Genomic DNA, 16649 nt, shown 5'->3' with positions numbered 1-16649 from the left:
TTTCTTACCATCCTAGCAGGTGTCCTTACTCTTCCTTTTCTTCATTGAGGTCCTTGCATGCCAAGTAGCTGTGGAGTTCCCTGCAGCTCTGAATCCAGGCTCCTGACCTGGCATTACCTTGGGGCCTTCCCTGCCCCATCCCTCAGCTCTGCACTGTCTCCTACTTTGCACAATACCTGTGTTCCGTAAGTGACACCAAATCGGGATGGTTCTTCTTACCGTACCGCAGCTCTATACCAGGTATTCATTGGTGACAAAGGTTCCATACCTCAGTACACTTACTCAAGTTTCTAAAGGGTCACGTAGGGCTCGTGTATGCACTTGTTTGTAAACGACGTATGAAGGAGCCCTGCTAAATGGCTTCCATTAAAATGTCCCATCTGAGCGCGCTGGTATGCAATCAGGATCCTTGGGCGTCTGCATCCTGCTGGGACACTCGGCCACGCCCTTCTGTCTCTGCAAGCCTCATGGTAGTTGGTTTAGCCCGAAGCCCCCTTTACCGTGACGTTCCCTCTTCGTAATCTCTCCGCATAGTCCACACGGCTCCTCGTGTCCACACACACATCCTACGTTGTATTTGGACTTGGTCCCAGTCAATCCTGCACTGAGATGTCCGAGCAGGAGGGTCCCTAGATCTTATGCTGGGGTCCCGAGGAACATCTGCATTCCTTTGTCTAAAAAGGTCTTTGAATGCTCCTTTCCTTTAGCAGCGTCACTGTGATGCGCTGCCACAGGACAAGGCGGGCGACATCGCTCCTCCACACTGTGCGCGGCTCCGTGAGCCGCGTGGTCCATGGCCCCGCAGTGCACCCCTGAGTGGTTCAGAGGCGGCATCGTACCTCGGTACAGAGGTCCGCCCCCTGCCTCGGTGCCTTACTGCGGCCGCACTTCTGCCCGGACCTCTCTCCGCGCTTCCAGGCTTTTCCAGGCGCATTTTGGGGAAGAGAATTCTTTGTTCACCATACCAGGTCAGCCTTGAACCTTGTCTTAGACTCCGCGCACGTTCAGGTCAAATGGAGCTGCCATTCCCACATCGCTGAGCGTGTTTCCCCAGATCCTGCACCCTCCACTGCTGATCGCTCGGACTTGTGACCGTGTGTGTCATCCTCAGCATCTGCCCGTGATTTGTCATCATGTTGACCTGTCCTCTACAAGGGTCCATAGAGGACGCTCATCCAGAAGCCTCTTTATCCTTGATGTTTCCCCTTAGGAGTTTCGATCAATCCACTGTCTTCCTCTGCTCTTTGGTACAATTGCTCACACAGACAAATAAAGAAAAATCACCAAAACAATTGCACATTTGTTCTTGCCATATTTTGAGTGAGTCTTGACTCTCCCCCTGTGTGAAGCCCCAGTGCAGAGCCCCTATGTGCGTAGCCCATCGAGTGTACTTTCCTCTGACCGTGGCTCCGTGTAGGAAACCACGTCACATTACTGCTATGTCCTGAGGCCATTCCCTGTGCTGGTGAACCTACCAGTGCTACCATTCTTTAAAGAAGTGGGGGAAACAGATTTATCTTTCCTGTGACAGGGTTATTTTACTGAGTAAAATGTCCTTGATGTGCATTCATGCCATAGTATTTGAAAGGTTTTTGTTGTTGTTGTTTTCCTGAAGGCTCAGAGTACGGCGCTGTATGTACGCACCCATTACCTTCTCCATTCTCCTAGTGATTTCTTTTGGGACAGCTCCATCTCTTGCGGATTTGAATAATTCAGCAACGAACATAGTGGTCCAAATGTGTTTCTAACTCTTCCTTTAGTAGTTTTGGTTAATACCACAAGTGGGATTCCTGGATCGTGTGATATTTTCTCTTTGCATATTTTTTGAGTAACTTCTATACTGTTTTTATGAAGGAGGGTACACAACTCACATTCACACCAACAACATCTTGTGTTCTTATCTCTCCATTCCATCTCCCCCAGCAATAGTCATGTTTTATTCTTTTTTTTGTGGTATTATAGTTTTTTTTTTTTTTTTTTTTTTTTAACACAAAGATGACAGGCACAACACGCTGTCTATTCATTTTCCTTGCTGCGCAGTGTGGCGCTGCGTCGGTGACGCTGATGGTCTCCAGGCTGCTCTTTCCACCATGGCTCTGTAGTTCTTGGAGGAGACATCGTGAGCAGTCACTGCACAGGGAGATTTGTTGCACATTAGCCGCACTCCAGTCCTTGACCTTGTGCACTAGGAACTTCCAGATGCCACTGGGCAGCTTGTACTTTGTTTTTTTCTTGGTCCCAAAACCAATATAGGGCATGGAATTCTGGCCCTTGAATCTCCCATGTACCGCGCTCTCAATGCCTCTGGGTCTCTGACAGTTGCGCTTTTTTTTTTTTGACATTCGGTTTGAGTGGTGCCCGATGAACTTCTTGGTCCTCTTCTTAATGACCTTGGGCTCCACCAAAGGTCTGAGGGCAGCCGTGATGCCTGGTAACAGAGGGCTGCCAACTCCATACCCAGCGCCAGTCGGGGCTAAGAGAGCTGCTTTTTTTGCTTGTTTGTGTTGATACTGGCTCTTCTGATACTGTGAGATAAAGTATCACTGTGGTTTTGAGATGCATTTGCCTGACGATTAGTGCTGCTGGGCGTCATTCATATGCTAGTTGGAATTTGTGTACCTTCTTTAGAGAAATGTGCGTTGAATCTTCTGCCCATATTAATGGGGCTATTTGATCTTGTTGAGTTGTAGAGGCTCCTGAATTATGTTGAGTAGGAAACTCTGTCAGATATCTGATTTGTAATTATGTTCTCCTTTTCTGTATTTTGCCTCTTACTCTGTTAATGCAGGCAATGACGTGCAAGAGTCTTAAAGGTTGATCGAGTATCATAGCTCAGTTTTTAAAAAACATTCATAAGGGTAAGGCACCTGAGTGGCTCATTCATTAAGCATCTGCCTTCGGCTCAGGTCTCAATCCCAGGGTCTTAGGAACAAGCCCCACATTGGGCTTTTGGCTCTGTGGGAAGTTTCCTTCTCTCTCGTCCACTCCCCGTGCTTGTGTTGCCTCTCTCACAGTCTCCCTGTCAAATAAATGAAGTGTTTTAAAAAAATTGTAAAGGTAAATTTGTGTATTTCTTGTGTAATAAATATAACGATTGATTTCTAACTGATTACTGTAACTTTTATTGCCCTGAAATGGCACAAACTCAGCGGCTAGAGGAAACTCATGTATTGCATCAAATACAGTTGCCCGGGCAGTATTCAGAGCTGAGCCAGTCTCTCCCCATTCTAGGAATCCCAAAGTCGTTCCCTATACTTACTGCCAAGGTCCCTTATAAGGCGTGTCTCACCATCTGAACGAGTGTCAGGGACTATTTGTTTTCGGTAAAGTGGCACTGTATGTGACAGAGTTCTGCCGCTCTGCACGTATCACTAACGAGTGCCCTGTGTGCTCAGGACAGGGCACTTGGGCTGCACTCTCCGTGGACTCCTACTTGCACAGCAACCTTTAGTTTCCCTGGAGCACGTGCTTCTCATAGGACGTGGGCCTCCCCCATGACACCGAAGCTCCTGTCCCGTGCCTCAGTCAGCTCCCGAGCTTTCTCCGAGGGTCATTTGTGCACCTCCTTGTCAATCAGTTTTAGGAAGCGTTCTGCTGGGTGAGCTCAGCCAGAACGCCGTCTGTCCATGTGGGGACACCCAACATATCCCCTCAGGTTGGCCATCCTTCCCCTGGTGCTGCCTGATCCCTCTGGGCTTTCGTCAGCAAGAATCCTGTGGGGTCGCCTTCACCGGCATCCCCATTAGTTTCTTCTGCGTATGTTCCTTCCACCGTCCACTCTGGAAAGTATTCGCACTGGCCCGCGCAGTAGTTGGAGTGAATGGCGCTGTGTCCCTGATGTGAAGTCCCAGTTGGAGGGGTCCGTCTATCTATTGCTACGATCCGTGTCATGCCTGCCTTACCGTCCTAACAGGTGTCATGGAATATCCTTTCTTTCTGCGGAGGCTCTTCTTGGCCACAGCGAGCAGCCCGAGCGCACCGCTATGCCTTCCTCAGCGTCATCGGCGCTCCTTGGTGGTTCCTTCATGGCATTGCACGCAGCCGGTTTGGGGGTCGGCTGCGTCCCATGCGGGGTTCTGTGGTGCTTGGCGCTCTTCATCGCATCTTTTAGGTCGTTTGGGGGCGACCCCACCTTCTGAGCTCCCCAGGGGCCACATGCAACGGTAGTCAGCAAGCGCGGGAGCCCTCCAGCACCAAGGGTGCCACCAGCAGGGTTTCCGTTCAGTGGGTGACTGTTGCGCTTGTATCTCATCTGTGTGACTGAGAAATCCGGGACTTCTGTCCTTGGCCCTGGGAGGGGCTCCACACACCTGCACGCCTGGGTCCTACCTGTAAGACCTGCCGTTTTTTTGTTTTGTTTTGTTTTGTTGTTTTGTTTGCAGCAGAAAGAGAGAGGAACGCAGACAGGAAAAAGAATGGCCTGAAGGAAGAAGTTCCTATTCTGCTTGCGGACTCTGAAAATGTGGAGGCGGCTGGCGAGCAGGGCCAGAGGGGAAGCAGGCTGCGACGTCAGCAGGCAGGGGGCAGAGTTCTCTGCAGGACCAAGTTTGGAGGGTGGATTTGTCAAAGCAAGGTCAAGGAGAGGTGCAACGTTAGGATCTAACCGCCTCTTAGAGGCTGTCCTGTTGTGGGTGCGGAATTGTTATAGTCGTCTCTTCTGCTGCTTTGTCCTTCCGTGGTGGGAGCTGAAGGCCCCGGCTTCGTTCCAGATCGTACTGAATGGAGCCTCCGTCGTTTTCTCTTGGTTCCTGTAACGAAAACTGTCAATTTCGTTTATCTTTGTTCAAGGGACCCTGTATCGTTTCTATCCCGTCTGTTGTGCTTGGGTCTATAGATCCTCGAGTTCTCCATCTGTATTATTCCTTCCTGTAGACAATTTTTGATTAATTTGTTGTTTTCCCTATTCTTTTCTCACACCAAAGTTATGTTGTTATTAGAGATCTTTCTTTATTCTAAGGATAATAGTTTTCAATAGAAATGTCCTCTGAAAACTGCGTTCGCTGCATCTCATAAACCGTTACTGTGTGTTTTCTTTAATTCTTTCTTTCTTTCTTTATTTTAAAAATATGACAGTAACCAATGTGCAACGTAGTATATATGTGAAATATAGTATATAGTGAAATATATACCAACATACCAATGTGAAATATAGTATATATACTATGATACATAGTATATATCAGTATTAACAAACATACGCGCACACACACACAAATTGCAACAAACTCAGTGGCTTAAATGAAATCCATGTACTTATAGAAAATGTGTGGTCAGAATTGCGCAGGATCTATTGGGAGGTAAACCCAGTCCCTTCCGCAGTTGTAAATCCCAGGCGCACGGGTCCCTATATGTATTGGGAAGGACTGAGCAAAGCCTTTCTTACCATCTTAACAGGTGTCCTTACACTTCCTTTTCTTCATTGCGGTCTTTGCATGCCAGTTAACTGTGGAATTCCCTGACGCTCTGAATCCATGATCCTGACCTGGCATTACCTTAGGGTCTTCCCTGCCCGATCCCTTCACTCTGCACTGTCCCCTACTTCGCACAGCACATCGGTTCAGTAGGTGACACCAAATCGGGATGGTTCTTCTTACTGTACCAAAGTTCTATACCAGGTAGTCATTGGAGATAACTGTTTCATACCTCAGTACACTTACTCAGGTTTCTAACAGGTCACGTAGGGCTCATGTATGCACGCGTTTATGAACCACGTATGAAGGAGCCCTACTAAATGGTTTTCATTAAAATGTCCCGTCTGAGTGTGCTGGGTATGCAGTCGGGATCCTCGGGCGTCTTCATCCCGCAGGTGACACTCGGCCACGCCCTTCTCCCTCTGCAAGCCTCACGGTAGCCGGTTCGGCCCGAAACTCCTTTACCGTGACGTTCCTTCTTAGTAATCTCGCCGCATAGTCTGCATGGTCTCCTCGTGTCCTTACACACGTCCTACGTTGTATTTGGAGTTGGTCCCAGTCAGTCCCGCACTGAGATGTACGAGTGGGAGGTCCCTAGATCTTATGCTGGGGTCCCAAGGAATGTCCACATTCCCTTGTCCAAAAAGGTCATTGAATGCTCCTTTCCCACAGCAGCGTCGCTGTGACGTGCTTCCGCAGGACAAGGCGGGTGACATCGCTCCTCCACACTGTGCGTGGCTCCATGAGCCGCGTGGTCCACGGCCCCGCGGTGCGACCCTGACGGTTCAGAGGCGGCATCATACCTTGGTACAGAGGTCCGCCCCCGCCTCGGTGCCTTACTGCGGTTGGACCTCTGCCCAGACCTCTCACCAAGCTTCCAGGCCTTTCCAGGTGCTCTTTGGAGAAGAGAATTCTTTGTTCACCATACCAGGTCAGCCTTGAACCTTCTCTTAGACTCCGCACACGTCCAGGTCAAATGGAGCTGCCATTCCCACAACGCTGAGTGTGTTTCCCCAGATCCTGCACCCTCCACTGCTGATCGCTCGGACATGTGACCGTGTGTGTCATCCTCACCGTCTGCCCATGATTTCACATCACGTCGACCTGTCCTCTACAAGGGTTCACGCTCATCCAGAAGCCTCTTTATCATTGATGTTTCCCCTTAGGAGTTTCGATGGAACAACTGTCTTCCTCTGCTCTTTGGTACCATTGCTCACACGGACAAATAAAGAAAAATCACTGAAACAATTGCACATTTGTTCTTGCCATATTCAGAGTGAGTCTTGTCTCCACCCCCCTCCACCCCCCTCGTGTGGAGCCCAACTGCAGAGTCCCTATGTGCATCGCTCATCGAGTGTACTTTCCTCTGACCGTGGCTCTGCGTAGGAAACCACGTTGCGTTACCGCTATGTCCTGACCTCATTCTCCGTAGTGGCGAACCTGCTGGTGGTACCATGCTTTAAAGAAGTGGGGGAAACAGATTTATCTTTGCTGTGACGGGGATATTATACTGAGTTATGTGTCCTTGATGTGCGTTCATGCCATAGTATCTTTAAGGTTTTTGTTGTTGTTGTTTTCCTGAAGGCCTCAGAGTACGGCACGCACCTGTTTCCTTCTCCATTCTCCTAGCGATTTCTTTTGGGACAGCTCCGTCTCTCGCAGATTTGAACAAATTAGCAATGAATGTAGTTGTCCAGATGTGTTTCTAACTCTACCTTTAGTATTTCTGGTTAATACCACAAGTGGGATTCCTGGATCGTGTGATATTCTCTCTTTGCATATTTTTTGAGTAACTTCTTTACTGTTTTTATCAAGGAGAGCACACAACTCCCATTATCACCCACACTGTCTTGTGTTCTTAACTCTCCATTCCATCTCCCCCAGCAATAGTCATGTTTTGTTCCTTTTTTTTTTTGTAGTCTTAGAGTTTTTTTTTAACACAAAAATGACAGGCACAACAAGCTGTCTGTTCATTTTCTTTGCTGTGCAGTGTGGCGCTGCACTGGTGACTCTGATGGCCTCTGAGCTGTTCTTTCCACCACGGCAATCCCTGCACAGGGAGATTTGTTGCACATCAGCCACACTTCTAGCTCCTTGACGTTGTGCACTAGGAACTTCCAGATGCCACCGGGCAACTTGTACTTTGTTTCCTTGTTGGTGCCACAACCAACGTAGGGCATGGAGCTCTGGCCCTTGAATCTCCTGCGCACCGTGCTCTCAATGCCTCTGGGTCTCTGACAGTTGCGCTTAATTTGACGTGTCAGTCTGACTGGTGCCTGATAAACTTCTTGGTCTTCTTCTTAATGATATTGGGCTCCACCAAAGGTCTGAGCTCAGTCTTGATGCCTAGTAACACAGGGTTGCCACCTCTGCACGCAGAGCCGGGTTTTTTCCCTTTGTTTTTTGATACTGGCTCTTCTGATACTGTGAGATAAGGTATCACTGTGGTATTGATATGCATTTGCCTGACGATTAGTGCTGCTGGGCGTTATTCATATGCTAGTTGGAATTTGTGTACCTTCTTTAGAGAAATGTGTGTTGAATCTTCCGCCCATATTAATGGGGCTATTTGATCTTGTGGAGTTGTAGAGGCTCCTGAATTATGCTGAGTAGGAAACTCTGTCAGATATCTGATTTGTAATGATGTTCTTCTTTTCCGTATTTTGCCTCTTACTCTGTTAATGCAGGCAATGACGTGCAAGAGTCTTAAAGGTTGATCGAGTATCATAGCTCAGTTTTTAAAATACACTCAGCTGAGTGGCTCATTCGTTAAGCATCTGCCTTTGGCTCAGGTTATGATCCCAGCGTCCTGGGATCAAGCCCCACGTCAGGCTCCTGGCTCTTCGGGAAGCCTGCTTCTCTTTCACTCCGCATACTTGCGTTCCCTCTCTCACGGTTTCTCTCTCTCTCTGTCAAAAAAAATCTTTTTAAAACTTGTAAGAGTAATATTTGTGTATTTCTTGTCTTGTAACTATAATAATTTATTTCTAACTGATTAGTGGAACTTATTTTATTACCCTGAAATGGCACAAACTCAGCGGCTGAAGAAACTCATGTATTACATGAAATTCCATAGTGACAACTGTCCAGGCTGTATTTAGAGCTGAGCCAGTCTCTTCCCAATTCAGGAATCCCAAGGTCACAGTTCCCTATACTTATTGCCAAGGTCCCTTATAAAGCATGTCTCACCATCTGAATGAGTGTCAGTGATTGATTTCGGTAAAGTGGCACTGTTTGTGACACCGTTCCGCTGCTCTGCACGCATCACTAATGCGTACACTGTGCACAGAGGGCAGGGGACCACGGGTGGGCACTGCACACAGTGTCTTACCTGCCCAGCAGCCCTTTGCTCCCTAGAACTTTTGCCTGAGTACCGGCCATGGGTGTCCCCATTTCTCCTGTCCCACACCTCAGTCAGGCTCCCGAGCTTTCTCCAAGGGTCATCTGTGCACCTCCTTGTCAATCAGTTTTAGGAAGAGTTCTGCTGGGTGAGCTGAGCCAGAACCCCGTCTTTCCATCGGGGACATCCTAGTTATCCACGTAGGATGACCATCCTTCCCCAGGTGCTGCCTGATCCCTCGGGGCTTTCGTCAGCAAGAATCCTGTGGGGTCGCCCTCCCCAGCATCCCCATTAGTTTCTTCTGCGTATGTTCCTTCCGCCGTCCACTCTAGAAACTATTCACACTGGCCCGCGCAGTAGTTGGAGTGAATGACGCTGTGTTTCCGACGTGAAGTGCCAGTTGGAGGGGTCCGTCTCTCTATTGCTACGACCCTTGTCATGCCTGCCTTACCGTCCTAAGAGGCGTCCTGGAATATCCTTTCTTTTGCGGAGGCTCCTCTTGGCCACAGCGAGTGGCCGGAGTGCACCGCAACGCTGTCCTCGGTCCCATCAGTGCCCCTTGGCGGCCCTGCCTGTGGCCGTGTTTGGCACTCGTCGGGTCCCTTGCGGGGATCTGCGGGGCTCGGTGCTCTTCACCACATCTTTGAGGTCACTTAGGGGACCCCACTTTCCAATCTCCCCAGTGTTAGTGTGGGACGTTGCGACCACATGCGACCGTAGTCGGCACAGTGTGGCAGCCCTCCAGCAGCAAGGGAGCCACAAGTAGGGTTTTCCTTCAGGGGGCCAGCGGCTGCCCTTGGGTCCTTTTTGTGTGCTCAAGCTGCCTGGGCTGTGTGTCCTTGGCCCTGTGTGGGGGTCCACATGGCTGTAGGCCCATTTTCCTACCTACCTTGTCTGTGGTTTTTGGGGGCAGAAAGGGAGAGGAACACAGACAGGAAAAAGATTGGCCTGAAGGATGAAGTTCCTATTCTGCTCAGGGTCCCCGAGAAAAAGGCAGCGGGCGGGACAGGCTGGATATTTCTATGGTAATACTTGTAATGTCTCCACTTTTGCTTCTGATTTTGTTAATTGGATTCCTCCCTACTTCTGTAAACATGTCAATTTTGCTTGTCTTTTTAAAAAGGGAAGTCTCATTTTGGGGTATCTATCTCCTTGGCATGGTTCGTTAGGCAGTCACCTCGGTTTTTCTAGGGTCATAATCCCAAGGTTTTGAGATGGTTATGAGATCGGTCTCTGCACTCATCGCGGGTTCTCCGTAGGACTCTTCTGCCCTCTCGGTCTGTCCCTTCCTTGGCTTGTGCTGTCTCTATAAAATAAGTAAATCTTTAGAAAGTAAAGAGTTGTTGATCTTTCTGTTGTCCCTCTATCCTTCATTTTTCTTCCATCCATATTATTTCGTTCTACAGTTAATTTTTGATTTAGTGGTTTTTTTCTCAGTCCTCTTCCCTGAGGTTAAAGTTTGGTTGCTATTTGGGATCTCTCTCTAAGCTTCATTTAATGCGCTCAGTACAAGTGTCCTCTGACAACTAAATTTGCGGCATCGCACACTTTGTTACATGTAGTTTTCATTTTTTCCCGTTCAAGATTAGTTTTTAGTTCCCTTCGACTTCCTTGCTCGACCATTGATTGTTCTCGTATTGTGTTTCAATTTCCACAGCTTTGTGAATTCTTCACTTTTTGCATCCACACATGTAGAGTGAATCCGTTCCCTGTGGGGAGAACGGAACTGGATCGGGTTCCAGCCTTGACAGTCTCGCATCCCAGACTCCCTCGGGGCAGTCGGGCAGCACAATCTGCTCTCCCCTAGGCTTGGGGCGGGGCTCCGAAGACCTCACTCTGTATGACGGCTCTTGCCGGGAGCACAGATTTTAGGCTGAGAAATCTTGGCTGTATTGGACGAAAACAACAGAATGCAGTCGCAGTGAAGCAGCAAACATGCCAACAAGCAGTGGTGTCCCATAGGTGGTTGCTAGGTTTCCTGGGTCCTGTTGATGAGCTCAAGCAGCCGGAGGATGTATCATCCTCTCCTTGTGACTCGTCCTGGTGGCTGTACCAGTTGTTCAATAAGATTCCCTGGACTTGGTTTGGCAGATACTCACAGGCACAGACATCAAAAGGATTGTTATAAAGGAAAATATTTTTTCATACTCACAGGGTCCTAGAATTATTTGACATGGGTGACCAGAAGGGACCCTGAGGTAGCAGTCTGCAAGATCAGCAGGTGCGCTGGGTCAGGGAGGGATGGTGGCTAGAAACTGTGGGTGAGAGTGTTATTGGACTTTTCCTCAGGCAGAAATGGGTTAAGCAAGGGGATTCTTGGCTGGCTCCATTGGTAGCGCTTGTGACTTTTTTTTTTTTTTTTTAAGATTTCATTTATTTATTTGAGAGAGAGAGCATGAGAGGGGAGAAGGTCAGAGTGAGAAGCAGACTCCCCAGGGAGCTGGGAGCCCGATGCAGGACTGGATCCTGGGACTTCAAGATCATGACCTGAGCCAAAGGCAGTTGTCTAACCAACTGAGCCACCCAGGTGCCCAGCTTATGACTCTCATTCTGGGATCCTGAGTTCAGGCCTCATGCTGGTGCAGAGCTTACCTAAAAGACCAAAAACAAACAAACAAACAAACAAACAAAAACTGCACTAAGCAAGGTAACCAAGGGGGTGCAAACTATGATTGGAGAGTTTGAACAGTGTGGTCACTCAGCAGGATAGAGAGATGGTTCCTGGCCATGTAAAACCTGGTCTCCAAGAGTGTAAAGATCTTCCAGTCAGTCCTGAGTCTTCGGATAACAGGCGATTTGCTTCATTGTTGCTTCTCCTAGACGGTGAGCCAAGGCACAGAGCTCAACAAAGAGACCCTTCAAGTTCCTCTGACCTGCAGCATTTATGCCATTGAGGATATTGTGTGTAAAAAATATTTTCCTAACTATTATCTTAGTAATTTTTGAGTATATACTTAGTGTTCAGTGTTTTCACTTTGTGTTGAACATTTCCTTAAGTCTTTTTTATTTTCCAGTTTTGAAATTGTATAAACAATACACTAATGTATCCTCTCTCTTCCCCTAGACTTTGGGAACTGCGATTCTACTTTTTTTTTTTAATGACTTTTGTGTACTTTAGATAGTTCAAACACATGGGATCATATAGTATTTGTAATTTCTGAGACTGGCCTATTTCTCTTAGTATGATGTCCTTGAGTCCATTCATGTAGTAGCATGTGAAAGAATTTTTTCCTTAAGGCTGCAGAGTATTCCATTGTATGTATATATCCTATTTTCGCCATCTATTCATCTAGCAATGAACATGAGGATTGGTTCTACCACAGGGCAACAGTGAATAATGTTGTGATGAAAATGGGGGTCCAACTATCTTCTTAAGATTCTCCTCTGAGGGGCGCCTGGGTGGCTCAGTGGGTTAAGCTTCTACCTTCGGCTCAGGTCATGATCTCAGGGTCCTGGGATCGAGCCCCACATCGGGCTCTCTGCTCAGCAGGGAGCCTGCTTCCTCCTCTCTCTCTGCCTGTCTCTCTGCCTACTTGTGCTATCTCTGTCAAATAAATAAATAAATAAATAAATAAAAAAGATTCTCCTCTGAATAATTTTGGATGAAATCACAAGTGGGATACTGGATCGTACGGTATCCTCTCTTCTTATATTTTTTAGTAATTCCCTACTGTTTCCTGTTTGCATGGGTAAAGTATTTGGGTAAAGTACATTCACACAATAGGTCTACTGTTCCAACTTCTTCATCTCCTCCCACTGTAGTCTGCAACGGATTCATTTTCTGTTCCCTTGGTAAGGACATTAGATACATGTGAGGTGTTACATCATCGGGGTTGTGATTTCCCTGGTGCATTCCCATGCATTTCCTTGATTAGTGAGGTGAAACATTTTCATAGACTTGTTAATTTTATTTATTCCCTTTTTGGAGAAATGTCTATTGAATCCTCTTGCTTTTATTTTAATCGGGTTATTTGTTTTTCTCTTGTTGAATTGTAGGATTTCCTGAAATATGCTGGATTTGCATTCCCGAATTCAGTATAGGATTTGCAATTATTTTGTCTCTTTCTGTATGTTGCCTTTTACTTTCCGGATTTCTGCATTGAGTCATAGAAGTTTTAAGGTTTGATATAGATCCATAGATCAGATTTTCAAGTATTGATCAGGACCATGTATTTCTGTATTTTATGTCATAAATAAAATTGTTGATTTCACATTGATTACTGTATTAATTTTCATTGCTGTGTAACAAATTGCCACAGCCTCAGCTGCTAAAGGAAACTCATTTATTAGTTCCAATTTTGTAGTCACAGTGGCCGAGACTGGGTTTTGAGCTGAGCCCTGTCTCTCCGCGAGTCACAAATGCGCACTCACCATGCTGTATTTGGAGCTGGTTCCAGACAGTCCTGCACTGAGAAGTCCCAGTAATAGGGGTCCCTGTACCTAATGCTGGGGTCCTGAAGAAAGTCTGCATTCCCTTGTTGAACAAGGTCATTAAATGCTCCTTTCCTTTAGCAGGGTCGTTGTGACCCGCTGCCGTGGGACACCATGGGCGACATTGCTCCTCCGCACTGTGTGACTCCGTGAGCAGCGCGGTCCATGGCCCCGCATGTGTGCCCCTGAGTGGTTCTGAGGCGGCATCGTACCTCGGTACCTCGGCTTTAACCAGAACCCTGCTTAGTTACCTCGTAGTATTTTCCATCAACTGTCCTGAAACCTGCTATTTAGCCATAATTCCCACTGACCCGTGCTGTAGTTGGAGTGAGGGTTGCTGTTTCCCCAAAGTGAAGTCCCAGTTGGAGGGTCCCTCTGTCTATTGCTACGATCCGAGTCATGCCTGCCTTACCATCCTAACAAGTCATGGAATATCCTTTCTCTCTGCGGAGGCTCGTCGTGGCCACAGCGTGCAGCCCGAGCGCACCGCGACACCGCGACGCTGTCCTCAGCTTCATCTGCGCTCCTTGGCGGCCCGCTCTGGGCACCCCATGCGGCCGCATTTGGGGATCCTTTGGGTCCAGTGTGGGGATCTGCAGGGCTCGGTGCTCTTCACCGCATCTTTGAGGCCACTTAGGGGACCCCACTTTTGAGCTCCCCAGTGTTAGTGTGGGATGTCATAGCCACACACGACCGTAGTCAGCACAGCGCGGCAGCCCGCCAGCAGCCAGGGAGCCCCAAGCAGGGTTTCCCTTCAGGACCCAAGCTGCCCTTGGGTCCTGTCTGTGCGTCCGAGCCGTCCGGGGCTTGTGTCCTCGGCCCTGGGTGGGGATCCACACGTCTGCAGGCCCATCATCCCACCTACATGGCCTGATGTTGTTTGGGGCAGAAAGAGAGAGGAACACAGACAGGAAAAAGATTGGCCTGAAGGAAGAAGTTCGTATTCTGTTCCTGGTCCCCGAAAACAGAGGAGGAGGCCGGTGGGCAGGGCCAGCGTGGAAGCAGCCTGCAAGGTCAGTAGGCAGAGGGGGATGGGGCCCTGCGGGACGGAGCCTGAATGGAGATTTGTCGGGAAGGAGGGAACAAAGCAAGGTCAAGGAGACACAGAATCGCAGAATCGCGGGACCTAACCACTTCTTGGAGGCTGTCCTGTTGTGGGCATGGAATTGTTACAGTTGTCTCTTCTGCTGCTTTGTCCGTCTGTGGTAGGAACTAAAGTGTTCTGCCTTTCACTCCAGATTATACTAAACGGAGTCTTCCATTTTTTGTCTGTCAGTCTAACGAAAATTGTCAATTTTGTTTATCTTTATTAAAGGGAACCCTTTATCACTGATCTTTTCTTTTATCTTTCCATTGTGTATTTCTTTGATTTCTGCTGACTTGATTATTTTCTACCTACCTGCTAATTTTCGGTGACGTCAATAGTTCTGTCTGTTGTTCCCTGTGGTTCATGTTTAATTGTTACCTCAGATCTTTCTGCATTCTTAGAATAATCTTTCTTTCTTTTTTTTTTTAAGATTTTATTTATTTATTTGACAGACAGAGACCTCAAGTAGGTGGAGAGGCAGGCAGAGAGAGAGGAGGAAGCAGGCTCCCTGCTGAGCAGAGAGCGCAACTAGGGGCTCCATCCCAGGACTCTGGGATCATGACCTGAGCAGAAGGCAGAGGCTTGAACCCACCACTGAGCCACTCAGGTGCCCCTCTTAGTGTAATTTTTCAGTGAAACATTACTTTGAGCACTGCTTCTGCTTTATCCTATACACTTTGTTGTGGTTTTATTTTTTATTTTTTTTGTTTCAAGGTACTTTTTTGGTTTCCATTTTGATTTCCTTTTTGATTCATTGGTTGTTCTGGAGCTGTGGTTTAATTCCACATGTTTGTGCATTTTCCAAACTTGTCCTGCTAATGAATTTTATGTTCATCCTACTGTGGTTAAAAAAAAAAAAAAAAAAAAAAAAAAAAAAAAAAGAACCTGGTACGCTTCCAGACCTGGTGCTGTAGTCTAGTGAGCACTCTCAGAGGCATTCTGTGTGGTGTGTGGTAGGAGACACCCTATGGTGGAAGCTTTGCGGGCACCTGGGCAAATGACTCTCCATGCGATAGCTCAGGGAGGGTCTCAGCTGTGTTGAACTCTCCAATTTTAGGCTGGGAAATCATGGCAATCCCTGATAAAACAACACAGTTCAGTAACCATCAAGCAGCAAGCGTGGCAACAGCCAGTGGTGCCCTTTGGGCAGTGAGCATGGCTGCTGAGTTTAGTTGGTGAGCCGAGGCAGTTCCCGGAGATAGCATCCCTTTCTGGTGTGAAGCGACACGCTGTCTGCACCAATTGTTCTAATAATGTTCCCTGACTTGTTTTGAGGAGAAACCGTAAGAGACAGGGACATGAAAGTGAATGCCGTGAATGAAAATATTTTCATTATACTCACGGTCCCTCAGAAACAGATGGCAGGCCTGCTAGGAAGGCCACTGGGGAAAGAGTCTCTCTGATTAGCAGAGAGAGGGGGTAGGGAGACTGCAGGAGGGAGCCTTAACGCAGATTTCTTCTCGGGAAGGAAGGCTAAGCAAGGTAAGGCGTACAAGCTGTAATTGGAGAGTTTGAATAGTTTCTGTGGACTCTGGGCTGTAGGATGGTCTCCAGTTGTCTGGTACTTTGCCCAGTAGTGATTAGGGCAGGGAATTGAATCCTGGGCTTTTGAGGTCCGATTAATGGATCCAGGTTGGGGGTATGGACTCGGGTTGGTTTGCTTATGTATCAAAGCTTTGCTAGTCAGCAGGTTGTTTGTTATCTTTCAGAATTAGTTAATCCTGGGTGGGTGGTTTCCCTGGGTCAGAAGCCTCCAAATTCCGCAGCATGGAAATTATATGATTAAGAAAATATAGCTAATGCTATTGGACCTGTGGTGCGTGGGCTTCTCAAGGTGCTTCAGTGGAATTATGGGAGCCATGTTAGGCCTGTTAGATCTTGAAGGTGAATATCTTCTGTTAATCTGCTGTGTGATATTGTGCTCCGAGACAATAATACAATGTTATATGCTAACGATTGGTTAAGAGGGTAGATCTCATGTTAAATATTCTTACCACAATAAAATAAAATATATTATGTATAATAGTAGGGAACTGCATTATTGCAGTCTCTTAAGAGGCAAACAAGGAGGAAATTGATCACGAACATTCCTGTTAGTAAAATTAGCCTAGTTTGGAAGCTGGTTCTTAGCCAGCCATGAAAATAAGTTAAGGATTTGCAGAACACATTGTCTTGACCCGTGTTTCATAGGTGCAGTGCCTCAAAATTTAGTCAAAATTGGATAAAGTCTTGGACACTCGTTGATAGTTCTCTGTGATTTGATTTTGGCTGTTGATGACGGTGACCCCGGTTGAAAAGCCTGCAACTCTCAACGACCTGTTCCACATAACAGGGAATGGCAATTGGGTCACGTCAATCAATGCCCTTGCCAAAGTGAAGT

The sequence above is a fragment of the Mustela nivalis genome (assembly GCF_964662115.1).
Source record: "Mustela nivalis genome assembly, chromosome: 11".
Lineage (NCBI taxonomy): Eukaryota > Metazoa > Chordata > Mammalia > Carnivora > Mustelidae > Mustela > Mustela nivalis.
This window is presented reverse-complemented; position numbering follows the sequence as displayed.